General features: G+C 42.9%; 1 protein-coding gene and 1 long non-coding RNA gene across 19 annotated transcripts in view; one reads left to right on the plus strand and one right to left on the minus strand.

Moving 5' to 3' along the window:
- Positions 1-17,362, plus strand: part of LOC140470801 (uncharacterized) — a 678,281-nt gene that overhangs the window by 431,094 nt on the left and 229,825 nt on the right. The gene's annotated exons all lie outside the window — the stretch shown is intronic.
- LOC140470682 (histone H2B 1/2-like) overlaps positions 1-17,362 on the minus strand; it is a 72,174-nt gene that overhangs the window by 8,078 nt on the left and 46,734 nt on the right. For 2 of the 17 annotated variants that reach the window (XR_011956617.1, XR_011956616.1), the window contains exons 1-2: positions 16,980-17,229; positions 8,353-8,433 (exon numbers count right to left, since the gene is read on the minus strand). The gene's annotated coding sequence lies outside the window, so the exon portion shown is untranslated. Of the gene's footprint in view, positions 1-1,639; positions 1,879-3,207; positions 3,639-8,352; positions 8,434-16,979; positions 17,230-17,362 lie in introns of those variants that run through there. The other 15 variants (XR_011956615.1, XR_011956613.1, XR_011956608.1 and 12 more) reach the window with 13 other exon arrangements.

The raw sequence follows: 17,362 nt of genomic DNA on the forward strand, positions 1-17,362 counted from the left end.
AACCGCATGCTGTCAGCGTGACGATACATTGTAAGCCAACTGTAGAATCAACTGAGCTAACCAACCTCTACATGGCCAGTGGCAAAAACTTTGGGTGGCACAGTGGTTAGCATTGCTGCTTCACAGCGCCAGGGCCCCAGCAACAATTCCAGCTGCGGATGACTGTCTTTTGGGAGTTCACACATTCTCCCCTTCTTTGCCTGGGTTTTCTCCGGGTGCTCCGGTTTCCCCCCACAGTCCAAAGATGTGCAGTTTAGATGGATTGGCCATGTGAAGTTGCCAATAGTGTGTGCGGGTTATACAGGCTAGGAGGGTTTGTCATGGGATATGCAGAGTTACAGTGATAGGGTTGTGTGGTGTGTCCTGTGGGATGCTATTCAGAGGATCATTATGGACCTGATGGGCCGAAAGGCCTGTTTCCACACTGATGGTGATGTGCAGGTTAGGGGGATTGGCCATGGTTAATGCAGGGTAATGGGAGTAGGGTTAGGGTCTGGGTGGGATGTTCTTCCCTGGATTGGCATAGACTGGATGGGCTGAATGGTCTCTTCGCACACTGTATGGATTTTGGTGACATTGATGTTTAGCTCAATGATGTGGGGCAATGTATTCTGGTCTCAATTTTGATGAGATTCACAATTTTTGATGTATTTCTGAAATAATTTGCAAGCAAAATCCTATGTTTTCAGCTCCCCAGGGTGTGTCCTGGAGACGTAAATTTGCTCCTGCTCTGTGAATTGATACTGTCAATATTAATCAGTACTTGTCAATTTCTCTTATATCAATACGTTAATGCAGTTACCAATCTATGTCCCTCAATCTCTGCCTTGTGAACCTAAATATAGATTTCTACCTGTCAGATCCTGTTTGATGAATGTGAATAGTGCAGGTACTAATATGTATGTGAGACTCTGCTCTGTGAATATGCGTGTTGTTGTCAGAGTGTACTTGTCAGATTATGCTGTGTGAATCTGGGAGTGTAGTTATCATTCTGTTCCTGTCAGTTTTAGCTTACTGAATGAGAGTGTAGTTATTAATCTGCAATACGAGAGTGAGACTTAAGTTAACAGAAATTGACCGATGGAGACGGATAGTCACACGTTTGCATCACACTAACAGTGTCGTCATCATTTGTTTGTCTATTTCTGCAACATGAGTGTGTAGTTATCAGCCTGCACTTATCAGGTTCCACTCTTGTGTATCAAAGTGGAAGCTAGTAATATTCTCTGTGTCTATGTGATACATTCTGTGATATTTGTTATGAGGGTGTTGAGACTGGAGGTAAAAACAATGACTGCAGATGCTGGAAACCAGATTCTGGATTAGTGGTGCTGGAAGAGCACAGCAGTTCAGGCAGCATCCAAGTAGCTTCGAAATCGACGTTTCGGACAAAAGCCCTTCATAATGTTGAGACTGGATCTTAATCTTTACCACATTTTCTGATTTTTTTTTTAGTTGACTCTCAGTCTGTCGGGATGGATGGGGGAGAGAGGAGAAAGGGTGATGGCAGAAGGGAAACTGCTTTATTCTGAGAACCATTCTGAATTATGGTCACACATTTCCTGTTTGGGGAGAGAGTCTGGGATCTGTGGTATCACTGAGACATTTAGTTTTAATTTGTACTCAGACATTGTTGGTATTTACTTTGTGAAAGAGAGTTTTATTCTACATGTCAGTCCATTTCTGTCTGATAATTTTCATACCAATATGCAACACAACAGCATGTCATCTCCTTTCTCATCAAAATCAGTGTCACTGATATAGTACAGCTCAGAAGCAGACTACTCAGCCTATTGTGTCTGTACTGGGACATCCTGTTATGCATCAGTTCTGCAGTAATTGTTGGGAATGTGAACTTCATCCACTCATTGTCAGCGTCTAAATGGAAAGGACAATTCGGCATCAGTTCTGCTGTCATGTGACTTTTATTAACTATAGTGCTAGTTTTGATATATTTCCCATAGTCTTAATCACAGAACATTGGTCAGATCTCATTTGTGTTCAGTTCTGGGCACTTTTTTTAAGGGAGGATTCTCAAGCTCTGGAGAGGGTTCATTGGAGATTTACTTGATCTCGTTCATTTATATTCAGTTGTGGGATTGTGTAGCATAATCTCTGCAAATAAACTCTTTTGAATGATGCTTAATTGTATTGCATTTCAGTCCCAGATTATTGTTACGTTGTGTGTGCATGCCTGTAAGTAGATTTTATCAGGCGCTGCTGGGCACTGCATAATCCTCAGCTGTGATAAGTGATGTTGAGAGTCAATACGTATCTGGAAATAATTCAGGCCTAATTTTATTCTTTTCTTTTCAGCATTCAGTGGCTGAGTGAGAGTGAGCTTGCTCTTGTGCTACCACTCTGTAACTCAGTTCATGTCTCCTGTAGTGAATGGGAAACAGCCAAAGTTCTTTAATTGTTAGTGCCTGTAAGAATCCCCTGTAGTGAAAATGTAATACACTGAAACAGAAAGGATTCTGTGCTGCTCTTCAGCGTCAAGGTAGGAAACACAATGAACCTTTTGTAACTTGTATAATGCAGAATCTAACAGCAGTATTGATACAAAATGTTCGTCTTCAGAATACCATTAGTTTTGTTTCAGTGCATATTGATGTAATTTTCTGAACACTGCTGAACTAACAATCAGTGTAAACTGAATCCATTTACAACTAAGTGACAAACCGTTCAACTGCATTGGACCTGACATAATGTTCTTTGTACAGGAAAGACAATTGGCTAATTAACTTTTTTTCTGATGTAGACAGAACATTACCCTGCTCTGTAGTGTGATGTACCATTTACAGTACTCTTAGAGTCATAGAGATGTACAGCATGAAAACAGACCCTTCAGTCCAACCTGTCCACACCGACCAGATATCCCAACCCAATCTAGTCCCACCTGCAGCTGGCCCATATCCCTCCAACCCCTTCCTATTCATATACACATCCAATCCATGCCCCTCATAATTTTGTAAACCTCTGAGGTCACGCCTCATAGAGGTTTACAAAATTATGAGGAGCATGGATAGGATAAATAGACAAAGTCTTTTTCCTGGGGTTGTGTTACTCTATAGTAGGAAGGAGGAATGGAAAAGGATTTTTATTTTTTGTCACGCAGTACAGAATACGTAAATTATCAAATTCAATTTATGGAATAATCAACACTGTTGAACTCTGCTTGAAAATAAAATGAGCAGTTTTACAAACCTACTAATTTTGGCCTTTTCTTTCCCTTTCTCCACTGCTTTGAAGGGTGTTTGTTTGATTCCACTGATGAATTGTGAAATTGCAGCCAGATTTCACATTTTGTGATACATCATCGGGAAGGATAGGACGAATGCAGAGCTCTTTGTAGATAATTGCAACTAATTTTGAAAGTAGTGCATTATTATCATTAAAAAAACATTTGCTCGCTGAGCTGCAAGGTTCATTTCCAAGCGTTTCGTTATCCTCATAGGTAACATCTTCATTGGGCCTCAGGAAAAGCACTGCTGAAAGTTCCTGCTTTCTATTTATATGTTTGGGCTTCTTTGGGTTGGTGATGCCATTTCCTGTGGTGAAGTCACTTCCTGTTCCTTTTCTCAGGGAGTGGCAGGAAAAAGGAAGAAAACACACTCAATACACAAGGAAAGAAAGCACTGGAAAGACTAAATAAAGATAAAAACATTGTTATCCTACCTGCAGACAAAGGACACTTGACAGTCATTCTAAATCGAAGAGACTATATTGAAAATGCAAATGCACTACTTACAGATACCAATACTTACTAACAAATGCCGATAGACCCGACTCCACAACTGGAGAACTGAATCACAGCCCTACTCAAAAAACTCCAGAAATCTGGAGAAATAAATAAGACAAACTTCTTAAAAAAATGAAACCAGATGAATTCAACACACCACGATTCTACGGATTACCCAACATTCACAAACCTAGTAGGGTAATGAAATGTCTGGAAATGATCCTTGCAGCTCAGTGAGCAAACCTACAATCAAAACCTCAACCTGAGTTACAAATCTTCTCAAAACTCACTAATGGCAGATGAGTTTAATCTGGCAAAGTGTAAGATGCTGGACTTTGGGAGATCAAATGTTAAGGAAAGGTATACAGTAAATGGCTGGATTCTGAAAGTAATAGATGTACAGAAGGATCTTGGGGATCAAGTCTATAGCTTCCTGAAAGTGGCCATGCAAGTAGATAGGGTGGCATTTGGAGGAAGGTGTCTGGCATGCTTGCCTTATTTGTTGGGGAATTGAGTACAAGAGTCAGGATGTCATTCTGCAGCTTTATAAGACTTTGCTTTGGTCATACTTAGAGTATTGTGACAAAAGATTAATTCTGTCCTTCTCATTTCCTGATCGCTGACATGTTTCCTTCAATATCTGTACTCACGATCTACTTCATATATAGTTGTTCAAACTAACAGCATCGTCTATTTGTTCACCTCTATTATAATGTGAAAAGTATGCTTACTAAAGTTCAGAACCCATGAGGACAGCCTCGATTCGGGACCTTTGGTTCCTGTCACACTACACACTCACTCACTCACACACACACACACTCTCTCATCCACACACTTCCCCACATACACCCATGCAGACAACACCCACACAGACTCATACACACATTTTATCAAGCGTGCACACACACATTCGCAGATGCAGTCATGCGCGCACACACACACACACATGTCTATGGGGTGAATATGCATTTGCAGATACACTCTATTTTGCTCAAAAAGAGCACAACCTGCAGGCAGTCAATCGAGGTAGTTCTTTATAAATTCCTACTTTGGTAATAGAACTATCTGACTCAAGATTGGGACACAGACAGACTCTAACCTCACACCTTTAATACATTGTCTGAGTTGAGATGTCACCCTTTTTAAAATAAAACCTGAAGTCATCTTGAGAATGGGACATAAATGTATTTATCGGATGTATATATTAATTAACTGAAACCTGCAACCCATTCTAAAAGATGAAAGACTTAACAATCCAGATTTATTCAATATATAATTTCAGATGCATAACATTGTAACCTTTAGCTCTAAATTCTGTGTCTCGTGATCCGGTTTCACAGCTACCTGATAAAGGAGCAGCGCTCTGAAAGCTAGCACTTCCAAATGAACCTGCTGGACTATAATTTGATGTTGCGTGATTTTTCAATTATGGTCACCATATTACAGGAAGGGCGTGGAGGGTGGTTCGATGTTCAGATTTAGTGAAGTGTATATTTTGGATGAGGATTCTTTTCAAATTTATTGGAACTGAGTATAAGACCATAAGACCATAAGACATAGGAGTGGAAGTAAGGCCATTCGGCCCATCGAGTCCACTCCGCCATTCAATCATGGCTGATGCGCATTTCAGCTCCACTTGCCAGCGTTCTCCCCGTAGCCCTTAATTCCTCTAGACAACAAGAACCTATCAATCTGTGCCTTGAAGACATTTAGCGTCCCGGCTTCCACTACACTCCGTGGCAATGAATTCCACAGGCCCACCACTCTCTGGCTGAAGAAATGTCTCCGCATTTCCGTTCTGAAATGACCCCCTCTAATTCTAAGGCTGTGTCCACGGGTCCTAGTCTCCTCGCCTAACAGAAACAATTTTCTAGCATCCACCTTTTCAAAGCCATGTATTATTTTGTACGTCTCTATTAGATCTCCCCTTAATCTTCTAAACTCCAACGAATACAATCCCAGTATCCTCAGCCGTTCCTCATATGCTAGACCTGTCATTCCAGGGATCATCCGTGTGAATCTCCGCTGGACACGTTCCAGTGCCAGTATGTCCTTCCTGAGGTGTGGGGACCAAAACTGGACACAGTACTCCAAATGGGGCCTAACCAGAGCTTTATAAAGTCTTAGTAGTACATCTCTGCTTTTATATTCCAACCCTCTTGAGATAAGAGACAACATTGCATTCGCTTTCTTAATCACAGACTCAACCTGCATGTTTACCTTTAGAGAATCCTCGACTAGCACTCCCAGATCCCTTTGTGCTTTGGCTTTATTAAGTTTCTCACCATTTAGAAAGTAGTCCATGCTTTTATTCTTTTTGCCAAAGTGCAAGACCTCGCACTTGCTCACGTTAAATTCCATCAGCCATTTCCTGGACCACTCTCCCAACCTGTCTAGATCCTTCTGTAGCCTCCCCACTTCCTCAGTACTACCTACCTGTCCACCTAACTTCGTATCATCGGCAAACTTTGCTAGAATGCCCCCGGTTCCCTCATCCAAATCATTAATATATAATGCGAACAGCTGTGGCCCCAGCACCGAACCCTGCGGGACACCGCTCGTCACCGGCTGCCATTCTGAAAAATAACCTTTTATCCCAACTCTCTGCCTTCTGTTAGATAGCCAATCCTCAATCCATCCCAGCAGCTCACCTCGAACACCATGGGCACTCACCTTGCTCAGCAGCCTCCCGTGTGGCACCTTATCAAAGGCCTTTTGAAAGTCCAGATAGACCACATCCACTGGGTTCCCCTGGTCTAACCTACTTGTTACCTCTTCAAAAAATTCCAACAGGTTTGTCAGGCATGACCTCCCTTTACTAAATCCATGTTGACTTGTTCTAATCAGACTCTGCTCTTCCAAGAATTTAGAAACCTCATCCTTAATGATGGATTCTAGAATTTTACCAACAACCGAGGTTAAGCTGATTGGCCTATAATTTTCCATCTTTTGCCTTGATCCTTTCTTGAACAAGGGGGTTACTACAGCCATCTTCCAATCATCCGGGACCTTTCCTGACTCCAGTGACTCTTGAAAGATCTCAACCAATGCCTCTGCTATTTCCTCAGCAACCTCTCTCAGAACTCTAGGGTGTATCCCATCGGGGCCAGGAGATTTATCAATTTTAAGACTTTTTAACTTTTCTAGCACTATCTCTTTCGTAATGGCAACCATACTCAACTCAGCCCCGTGACACCCTTTAATTTTTGGGATATTACTCATGTCTTCCACTGTGAAAACTGACGCAAAGTACTTGTTAAGTTCTCCTGCTATTTCCTTATCTCCCATCACTAGGCTCCCTGCATCAGTTTGAAGTGGCCCAATGTCTACTTTTGCCTGTCGTTTGTTTCTTATGTACTGAAAGAAACTTTTACTATTATTTCTAATATTACTGGCTAGCCTACCTTCATATTTGATCCTCTCATTTCTTATTACACTCTTTGTTATCCTCTGTTTGCTTTTGTATCCTTCCCAATCTTCTGATTTCCCACTGTTCTTAGCCACTTTATAGGATCTCTCTTTTTCTTTAATACATTTCCTGACTTCCTTTGTCAGCCAAGGTTGTCTAATCCCTCCCCGGTTAATCTTTCTTTTCTTGGGAATGAACCTCTGTACAGTGTCCTCAATTATACCTACAAACTCCTGCCATTTTTGCTCTAGTGTCTTCCCGGTTAGCCTCTGCTTCCAGTCTATTTTAGTCAGTTCCTCTCTCATGCCCTCATAATTACCTTTATTCAACTGTAACACCATTACATCAGATTTTGCCTTCTCCCTTTCAAACTCCAGACTGAACTCTACCATATTATGGTCGCTACTTCCTAAGGGTTCCCTTACCTAAAGATCTTTTATAGAGTCTGGTTCATTGCAAAGCACTAGGTCCAGAATAGCCTGCTCTCTTGTGGGCTCCATGACAAGCTGTTCCAAAAAGCCATCCTGTAAGCATTCCATGAATTCCCTTTCTTTAGATCCACTAGCAACATTATTTACCCAGTCCACCTGCATATTGAAGTCACCCATGAACAATGTAACTTTGCCTTTCTGACATGCCTTCTCTATTTCCCGGTACATGTTGCGTCCCTGGTCCTGACCACTGTTAGGAGGTCTGTACACAACTCCAATTATGGTTTTTTTGCCTTTGTGGTTCCTCAATTCCACCCACACAGACTCCACATCATCCGACGCTATGTCATTCAATACCATAGATTTAATTTTGTTCTTGACTAACAAGGCAACCCCACACCCTCTGCCCACCTCTCTGTCTTTTCGATAAGTTGAAAAACCATGGAGGTTTAACTGTCAGTCCTGACCCCCCTGTAACCAAGTCTCTGTGATGCCTACTACATCATAATCATTCACTATTATCTGTGCCATTAATTCATCGGCTTTGTTATGAATGCTACGAGCATTCAGGTAAAGTGCCTTAATGCTAACTTCCTTATTAGAGTAGTATGTATTGAGAATATTGATTAAAAAATATTAACTTCTATTTCCTTGGTGTTTGACTCTTGGTTTGAACATATATCTCTGGAAATGGAGCTCAATGTGAACCTGACTCAATCCACTCTGTGACTGTGGAAAGGATGTTCTTCGCTCTGACAGCAGTAACATACCTGCTGTTTGTTCGAAGCAGCTGGTCACACTTGGCTCTGTACCGAGGGAATATTACATTGTCCTGGTCCTTTAGTACTTGCCTGAAGGAAGACACATCAGTTGTGATTGGCAACATCAATGTAACACTCAGTTAATGATCATGATGATTTTTTGTTTAATGGCAGCAATTTAAACAAAACCACGGGTCTGGTTCCACTCCTGCTCTGAGCTGCTCCTTGTCCATTTTTTCTGAACATTCTAAAACCCATTGAGTGAGATTCAGAAACTAAACAACACCCATACAGCTCCATGAATGGGCCACCTGATGCAAGTGGGTATGTGGATATGTGAGTTTAGTTATTGATCTATACCTGTCACATCCTGTTTGGTGAATGTGTGGGTGTAGTTATCAAACTGTAACTTTCTGTATATGGTAAATACATTTACATATTCACACAGCAGGGACTGACTGGGTCTGATTGATAGCTAGAGAATCATAAAAAGAACACAACATGGGTGGCATTCAGCCCATCTTGTCCATGCTAAAGCCAACACACCCAGGTGCCCTTTCTCAACCCACTTTCCTGCCACAGCCTGCAACCATGCAGGTTACAACACTTGAGGTGCAGTTCCAGGGAAGTTTTGTTTAAAAAAAATTAGGGTCTCTGTCTGCAACACCAAATTAGGCAGCGAATTCCAGATACCCACCATTCTCTGTATGAACAACATTTTTCCTCATTTATCATCCAATCCTACAGCCACTTAGCTTGAATCTGTGATCCCTGGTTTTTGAACTCTCTGCGAAAGGAAATAGGTTCCTCTTGTCTACTCTAATGTCTCCCTCTCACTAGTTAGTTAAAAATCACTCAACACCAGGTTAGAGTTCAACAGGCTTATTTGGAAGTGCACGTTTTCAGAGTGCTGCTCCTTCATCATCAAGCTCACTATTTAGTATTGTAGACCCCCTGTACCCATAGGGGATACGTTCCAGGACCTATGGAGGAAGCCCAAAACTGTAGACAGGTGTGAACCCATTGATTTAAATGGAAGTATACCTTCACGGCAGCCTCCTGGTCCTTGGTTCCGGAACATTCCCTTTTATATGCTTGGACGACAGTAAACCACAGGTCAGTGACCCGACCTGGGGATACGGGGGCCACCCTGTATTCCTTAATCATGGCACCACTGTTCCAAGGAACACAACCCCAACCTCTCCAATGTCTCCTGATAGCCACAATTCACCAGCCCTGGCAACATTCTAATAAATCTCCTCTGCACTCTCTCCAGAGAAATGACGTCCTTCTTGTGATGTGGTGACCCGAATGCACACAATACTCCTGTTGTAGCCACCTTGTCTCATACATTTTCATTGTTATTTCATTACATTTCTGTTCCATCCCTCTGCCAGTCAAGGAGAGCATTCCATGTGCCTTCCATACAACCCTATCCACTTTAGGAACCTGTGCACTTGCACACCAAGATCTCTCACTTAACCTGTCCCCTCAGTATATTCCCATATATTGTCTGACTTCCCAAAATGCATTCCCTGACACTTGTGGGTGGCACAGTGGTTAGCACTGCTGCCTCACAGCGCCAGAGACCTGGGTTCAATTCCTGCTTCAGGGGACTGTGTGGAGTTTGCACATCCTCCCTGTGTCTGCGTGGGTTTCCTCCGGGTGCTGCGGTTTCCCCCCACAGTCCAAAAATGTTCAGGTTAGGTGAATTGGCCATGCTAAATTGCCTGTCGTGTTAGGTGAAGAGGTAAATGTAGGGGAATACGTCTGGGTGGTTTGCGCTTCGGCGGGTCGGTGTGGACTTTAGATTACTTAGATTACTTACAGTGTGGAAACAGGCCCTTCGGCCCAACAAGTCCACACCGCCCCGCCGAAGCGCAACCCACCCATACCCCTACATCTACCCCTTACCTAACACTACGGGCAATTTAGTATGGCCAATTCACCTGACCTGCACATCTTTGGAGTGTGGGAGGAAATCGGAGCACCCGGAGGAAACCCACGCAGACACGGGGAGAATGTGCAAACTCCACACAGAGAGTCGCCTGAGGCGGGAATTGAACCCAGGTCTCTGGCGCTGTGAGGCAGCAGTGCTAACCACTGTGCCACCGTGCCGCCCACGACTTGTTGGGCCGAAGGGCCTGTTTCCACACAGTAACTAATCTAATCTAAACTAATCTAATCAAATTTATCAGAACTCCATCTGCCACTTTCCTGCCCACTCCACCAAACCATCGATATAGTTTTGGAGCTTACAGCTATCCTCTATATGGCCAATTTTTGTGTCATCTGCAAATTTCACAAATCTGCCCACCATATCATTAATGTATAGAACAAATGGCAGCGGTTCCAACACTGAGCCATGCAGACTACTGCTTGTAACAGCTTTCCATTCACAATGGCCACCATTGACCATTATCCTTTCTTTCCTGTGACTGAGCCAACTCTGGATCCAATTCAACATATTACCCTGTATCCCATGGTCTTTTACTTCTTGGACCAGTCTGCTGTGACGATGCTCCTCCTTTAACAAGCTTGTAAAAGACAAAGGCTCCAAAAAGTGTGAGTCGATGGGTTTTAGGGCTATTCTGATTATAGCTGACAGGTAAAGCCTCAGACAAAAAGTTACCACATTTTTAAAAAGTGGCTCAGTTTTCCCAGGTTTGATTTGATTTTTGGCTGTCTTTCTATTGATTGAAAGCAGTCAGGCAGTTGAAAAAGCTGCTGAACCCAAAGAAGCCGGTCCATGCTGGTCCTCTCTCCCTGACATCTCTCTTGTAAGACCGTGTGTTTGATTTTACCTTTTGTGCCAAGGGTGTTGATGGGGATTGTTTTAAATTTTGGAAACACCATCATTAAGTTGATATAATCTGTTGGGTTTTCGAATTTGTTAAGTTATTCAATATTCTGTTCTCTTTTGTGTATCATTTAGTAATTTTGGAAATCAATACTGGTTTGTTTAAAACTACATCGTTTGACCAGCTGCATCACTCCTGGAATATCTTTGTTACACCCACTTAAAACAACTAGCAAATTTAGGGTCTGGGTTACTTTCTTGAAATTTTTGAAGGGGGTCTGGCCTTTTCCGTAACAGGCTGGAGGCTGTTTGCAGAGTTTTGTTCTGTGGTTCTGATTTGGGACTCGGGTTGCTGGACTCTGAGATAGTGAGTGGTAAGTCTTAGCGTCTTTTGTTCTGGGTGGTAAATTTAATTGGTTTTAACAGTGCTTGGAAAAAGGGAGGACTGCAGATGCTGGAGATCAGAGACTAGAGTGTGGTGCTGAAAAAGCACAGCAGGTCAGGCAGCATCTGAGGAGTAGGAGAATCAATGTTTTGGGCATCAGCCCTTCATCAAGAAACAGTGTTTAGGATAGCAATGGCTCAGAGAGTCATCAAGAGCTTTCTGGGGGTGGAAGAAGTGACTTCAGAATTTTGAAAAAAGGGATTAATGCCAAGCTGCCGGAATTAGCAGACCAGCTGGAGCTCAACCTGCCTCCTTCCATAAGGAAAAGGGCGATAATGAGAGTAATAGCTCAAATTTAAATTTGCTGGAAACGCCATCAGAATCTTTAGGGATGGCTAACATTCAATTGATAATGAAACAACTCGAGTTAGAGGCAAAAGTCAAGGAAAGGACAACAGAAACAAAACAGTTTGAAGTACGATTAAAAGCAGAAAAGAAGGAGAAGGGAGAGAAAAGGGGAGAGAGGAAAGGAATAAATAGGGAGTTTGAACTTTGGAAATTGGCACTTAGACAGGAGTTAAAAAATTCACTTCCCGAAGTAATGAGAATTTATGTGGAAGAGCAGAGAGTTAAAACAGCAAGACTGGCATCGGAAATGGCTAAGGATTGAGTTGATCAACAAAACAAAGTTGAATTTACAACATCAATTTCAATCCATGAGGGATAATAATTGTGGATAAGAGAAATTCTCACGTGGAATGGGAAAAGTAGATCTCTATGAAGATGATATGGATGATTTACCACGGTAAAAAGGAAACCCTTGAAAGGGAAAGAGAAGTGAAAAAGCTCTGGTGTTTTCACTGCAATAAAGTAGGCCACATGAAATCGGTGTTGATGGGTTAGGAAAAGCACTGAGGAGCCGGATGTAGGAAAACAGGATAAGTCGGGAAATTTTTTTGGAATGGTAACAGAAAGCTCTGTGGAGACGAGAAAACTGCACCAGAATGTACAAGCTGGTCGGAGGTTGTTTATGGAGGAAATGCCCAGATCTTCTTAAACCATACACTATGAAGGTAACGTTTAGTCGCATAGACCAGGAGCAGCAGGTTAAGAGGTTCCAATATTAAGAAATACAAGGATTCTCTCAATCTGCAATGCTAAAAGATGAGGATATATGTACCTCTGAAGGACTATTGCCAGAAAAGGTATGAGTAAGTGCTACGAGCTAGTGAGAGCAGGAATAGGAGGATAGAGCAGCTGAGGAGCTGGTGTATGGGAGAAGGATTCACATATTTGGATCATTGGTATCTCTTTTGGGGTAGAAGTGATCTATACCAGAAGGATGGATTGCACCTAAATTGGAAGGGACTAATATACTGGCAAGAATATTTGCTAGAGCTGTTCGGGAGGATTTACTCAGGTTGGGGGGTTGAGGTTGGGACCCAGGGAGATAGTGACGGAAGAGATCAGGCTGAGACTGGGATACAGTTGAGAGCAGAAGCGAGTCCAACAGTCAGGGCAAGTAGGGACAAGGAGGACTAATAAATTAAACTGCATTTATTTCAATACAAAGGGCCTAATAGGGAGGGCAGATGAACTCAGGACATGGTTAGGAACATGGGACTAGGATATCATAGCAATTACAGAAACATGGCTCAGGGATAGGTAGGACTGGCAGGTTAATGTTCCAGGATACAAATGCTACAGGAAGGACAGAAAGGGAGGCAAGAGAGGAGGGGGGTGGCATTTGTGATAAGGGATAGCATTACAGCTGTGCTGAGAGAAAATAATCCCGGAAATACATCCAGGGAAGTTATTTGGGTGAAACTGAGAAATAAGAAAGGGATGATAACATTATTGGGATTGTATTATAGGCCCCTTAGTAGACAGAGGGAAATTGAGAAACAAATTTTGTGGGCAGTTCTCAGATATCTGTAAAGATAATAGGGTGGTTATGGTAGGGGGATTTTAACTTTCCAAACATCGACTGGGACTGCTATAGTGTTAAGGGTTTAGATGGAGAGGAATTTATTAAGTGTGTACAAGACAATTTTCTGATTCAGTATGTGGATGTACCTATGAGAGAAGGTGCTAAACTTGACCTACTCTTGGGAAATAAAGCAGCGCAGGTGACTGAGGTGTCAGTGGAGGAACACTTTGGGGCCAGTGACCATAATTCTATTAGATTTTAAATAGTGATGGAAAAGGATAGACCAGATCAAAACGTTGAAGTTCTAAATTGGAGAAAGGCCAATTTTGATGATATTAGGCAAGAACTTTTGAAAGCTGATTGAGGGCAGATGTTCGCAAGTAAAGGGATGGCTGGAAAATGGGAAGCCTTCAGAAATGAGGTAACTAGAATCCAGAGAAAGTATATTCCTACTTGGGTGAAAAGAAAGGCTTGTAGGTATAGGAAATGCTGGATGACTAAAGAAATTGAGGGTTTGGTTAAGTAAAAGAAGGAAGCATATGTCAGGTATAGACAGGATAGATTGATTGAATCCTTAGAGTATAAAGGAAGTAGAAGTATACTTAAGAGGCAAATCAGGAGGGTAAAAAGGGAACATAGATAGCTTTGGCAAATAGAATTAAGGAAAATCCAAAGGGTCTTTACAAGTACCTTAAGGACAAAAGAGTAACTAGGGAGAGAATAGGGCCCCTTCAAAGATCAGCAAGGCAGCTTTTGTGTGGAGCCGCAGAAATGGGGGAGATACGAAATGAGTATTTTGCACCAGTATTTACTGTGGAAAAGGATATGGAAGATACAAACTGTAGGGAAATAGATGGTGACATCTTACAAAATGTTCATATTACAGAGGAGGAAGTGCTGGATGTCTTGAAACGGGTAAAGGTGGATAAATCTCCAGAACCTAATCAGGTGTACCCTAGAACTCTGTGGGAAGCTAGAGAAGTGATTGCTGGGCCTCTTGCTGAGATATTTTTATCACCAATAGTCACGGTGAGGTGCCAGAAGAGTGGACGTTGGCTAACGTGGTGCCACTGTTTAAAAAGGGTGGTAAGGACAAGCCAGGGAACTGTAGGCCAGTGAGCCTGACGTCAGTGGTGGGCAAGTTGTTGGAGGGAATCCTGAGGGACAGGATGTAAATTTATTTGGAAAGGTAAGGACTGATTAGGGATAGTCAACATGGCTTCGTGCATGGGAAGTTATGTCTCACAAACTTGATTGAGTTTTTTAAAAGAAGTAACAAAGAGGATTGATGAGGGCAGAGCAGTAGATGTGATCTATATGGACTTCAGTAAGGCATTCGATAAGGTTCCTCATGGGAGACTGATTAGCAAGGCAATATCTCATGGAATACAGGGAGAACTAGCCATTTGGATACAGAAATGGCTCAAAAGTAGGAGACAGAGGATGGTGGTGGAGGGTTGTTTTTCAGACTGGAGGCCTGTGACCAGTGGAGTGCCACAAGTATTGGTACTGGATCCTCTACGTTTTGTCATTTATACAAATGATTTGGATGTTAGCATAAGAGGTACAGTTAGTAAGTTTGCAGATGACACCAAAATTGGAGGTGAAGTGGACAGTGAAGAAGGTTACCTCAGATTACAACTGGATCTTGACCAGATGGGCCAATGGGCTGAGAAGAGGCAGATGGAGTTTAACTCAGATAAATGCGAGGTGCTGCATTTTGGGAAATAAAATCTTAGCAGGAGTTGTACACTTAACGATAGGGTCCAAGGGAGTGTTGCTGAACAAAGAGACCTTGGAGTGCAGGTTCATAGCTCTTTGAAAGTGGAGTCGCAGGTAGGATAGTGAAGTTTGGTATGCTTTCCTTTATTGATCAGAGTATTGAGTACAGGAGTTGGGAGGTCATGTTGCGGCTGTCCAGGACATCGGTTAGGCCACTGTTGGAATATTGCATGCAATTCTGGTCTCCTTCCAAATGGAAAGATGTTATGAAACCTGAAAGGGTTCAGAAAAGATTTACAAGGATGCTGCAAGGGTTGGAGGATTTGAGCTATCGGGAGAGGCTGAATAGGCTGGAGTTGTTTTTCCCGGAGTGTCGGAGGCTGAGGGGTGACCTTATAGAGGTTTACAAAATTATGAGGGGCATGGATAGGTTAAATAGGCAAAGTCTTTTCCCTGGGTTCAGGGAGTCCAGAACTAGAGGGCATAGGTTTAGGGTGAGAGGGAAAAAGATATAAAAGCGACCTACGGAGCAACGTTTTCACACAGGGTGGTATGTGTATGGAATGAGCTGCCAGAGGAAGTGGTGGAAGTTGATACAATTGCAACATTTAAGAGTCATTTGGATGGGTATTTGAATAGGAAGGGTTTGGAGGGATATGGATTGGGTGCTGGCAGGTGGGACTAGATTGGGTTGGGATATCTGGTCAGTATGGATGGGTTGGACCAAAGTTTCTGTTTCCATGCTGTACATCTTTATGACTCTATAATCGGAATTCACATTGAAACAAGAAAGACTCAGTTGTAAGAGATGAGGTGAGAGTGTCCAGTGAAGAGTGGAGGAGTCATAGTAGAAGTACTGCACAAACGTTCAGCTCCAGGAATACAATTTGTTCTTGCTAATGATGTTGCGGATTCACCGGAAAGAGTGCCACCGGACTGTGGTTGAAAAGCCAATGGAAATTCAGGCAACTGAACTATTGCAGGACACATATCCTGGGATTTTTCCTGACTGTGTGGAAAGAAGGTCACAAAGTCACCAGTTGAAACAGGAAAGATCAAAGAGTACAGATAAAGTTGAAGTGAAATTAGCAGAGACCCTGTTTGATCAGATGGCTGAAACAAACCAGAACAGATTGATGAACAAAGCAGACACCTTTAGCTCAGGTAAGTTAACTAAGTTACAGCAGAAAGATGAACATTTCAAGCAATTGTATCAAAAGGCATATACAAAAAGCATCCGAATGTTTCCCTGAATGTTGTTATTTTTAAAATGATGTCTGAATGAGGAAATGGAGATGATCACATATTCAGGCAGATGAGAAATGGGCAGAAGTTTATCAAGTTCTATTGTCAGTAGGTTCCAGAAAGGAGGTGTTGTGAGGAGCGCATGATCTACCTGCAGAGATTGTATGTTTGGAATTCACATTATTTAATTGTCATCTCTGTACGTGACAACTATTCAGTCGAGGATTAATTCTGTCCTACTCAGTCACAGATAAACTCCATGTAAATATTCTTCATCTGGGTTGGAGGATTTGAGCTATAGCCACAGGCTGAATAGGCTGGAACTGTTTTCCCTTGGAGAGTGACTTTATAGAAGTTTATAACATCATGAGGCACATGGAGAAGTCGTGCAGGCTGGTAAAATTGCAACATTTAAAAGGCCTCCCTCAGCAGGCCCCCACACAGCCCGAGAAAGGCCTCTCTCTTCCCCCCCAACCCGCTCACTCCAAGTTCCGGGACCAGTTCCTGCTCCGCTCGGCCTCTTACAAACAGCCCCCGGTTCTCCCTGAACTCACCCCGAATCAATCCCGGTCTCGCAGCCCCCTCTGTGTCCCAGGCTCCCATCCCGATGTGCTGCTGGAAGGAGCCTGCTGTTCCCTCCCTTCCCTGGGCGCTGATCTCTCCATTGCGGTCTGTTTCAAACAAACCTCTTGTACTCACTGAGTAAATGCTCCTCAATGGCAGCGCTGGGGAAGGGCCTCACGCATGCGCTTCTCTGCTCAGGAACAGTCAGCTTTGGGGAGAAAAGGTTCAGTCCCAGATACAGTTGGGGCCGGAGTGAGCTGGAGGCGGAGCTGGATGATCAAAGCCATTTCCCTGCTCTGTCAGTCACTCAGTTTCCTCTCCGGTCCCGCCTCTCACTCTCTGTCAGCTCTTTCTCAGTCAGGTCGGGCCGGGC

Source organism: Chiloscyllium punctatum, chromosome 52 (assembly GCF_047496795.1).
Source record: "Chiloscyllium punctatum isolate Juve2018m chromosome 52, sChiPun1.3, whole genome shotgun sequence".
Lineage (NCBI taxonomy): Eukaryota > Metazoa > Chordata > Chondrichthyes > Orectolobiformes > Hemiscylliidae > Chiloscyllium > Chiloscyllium punctatum.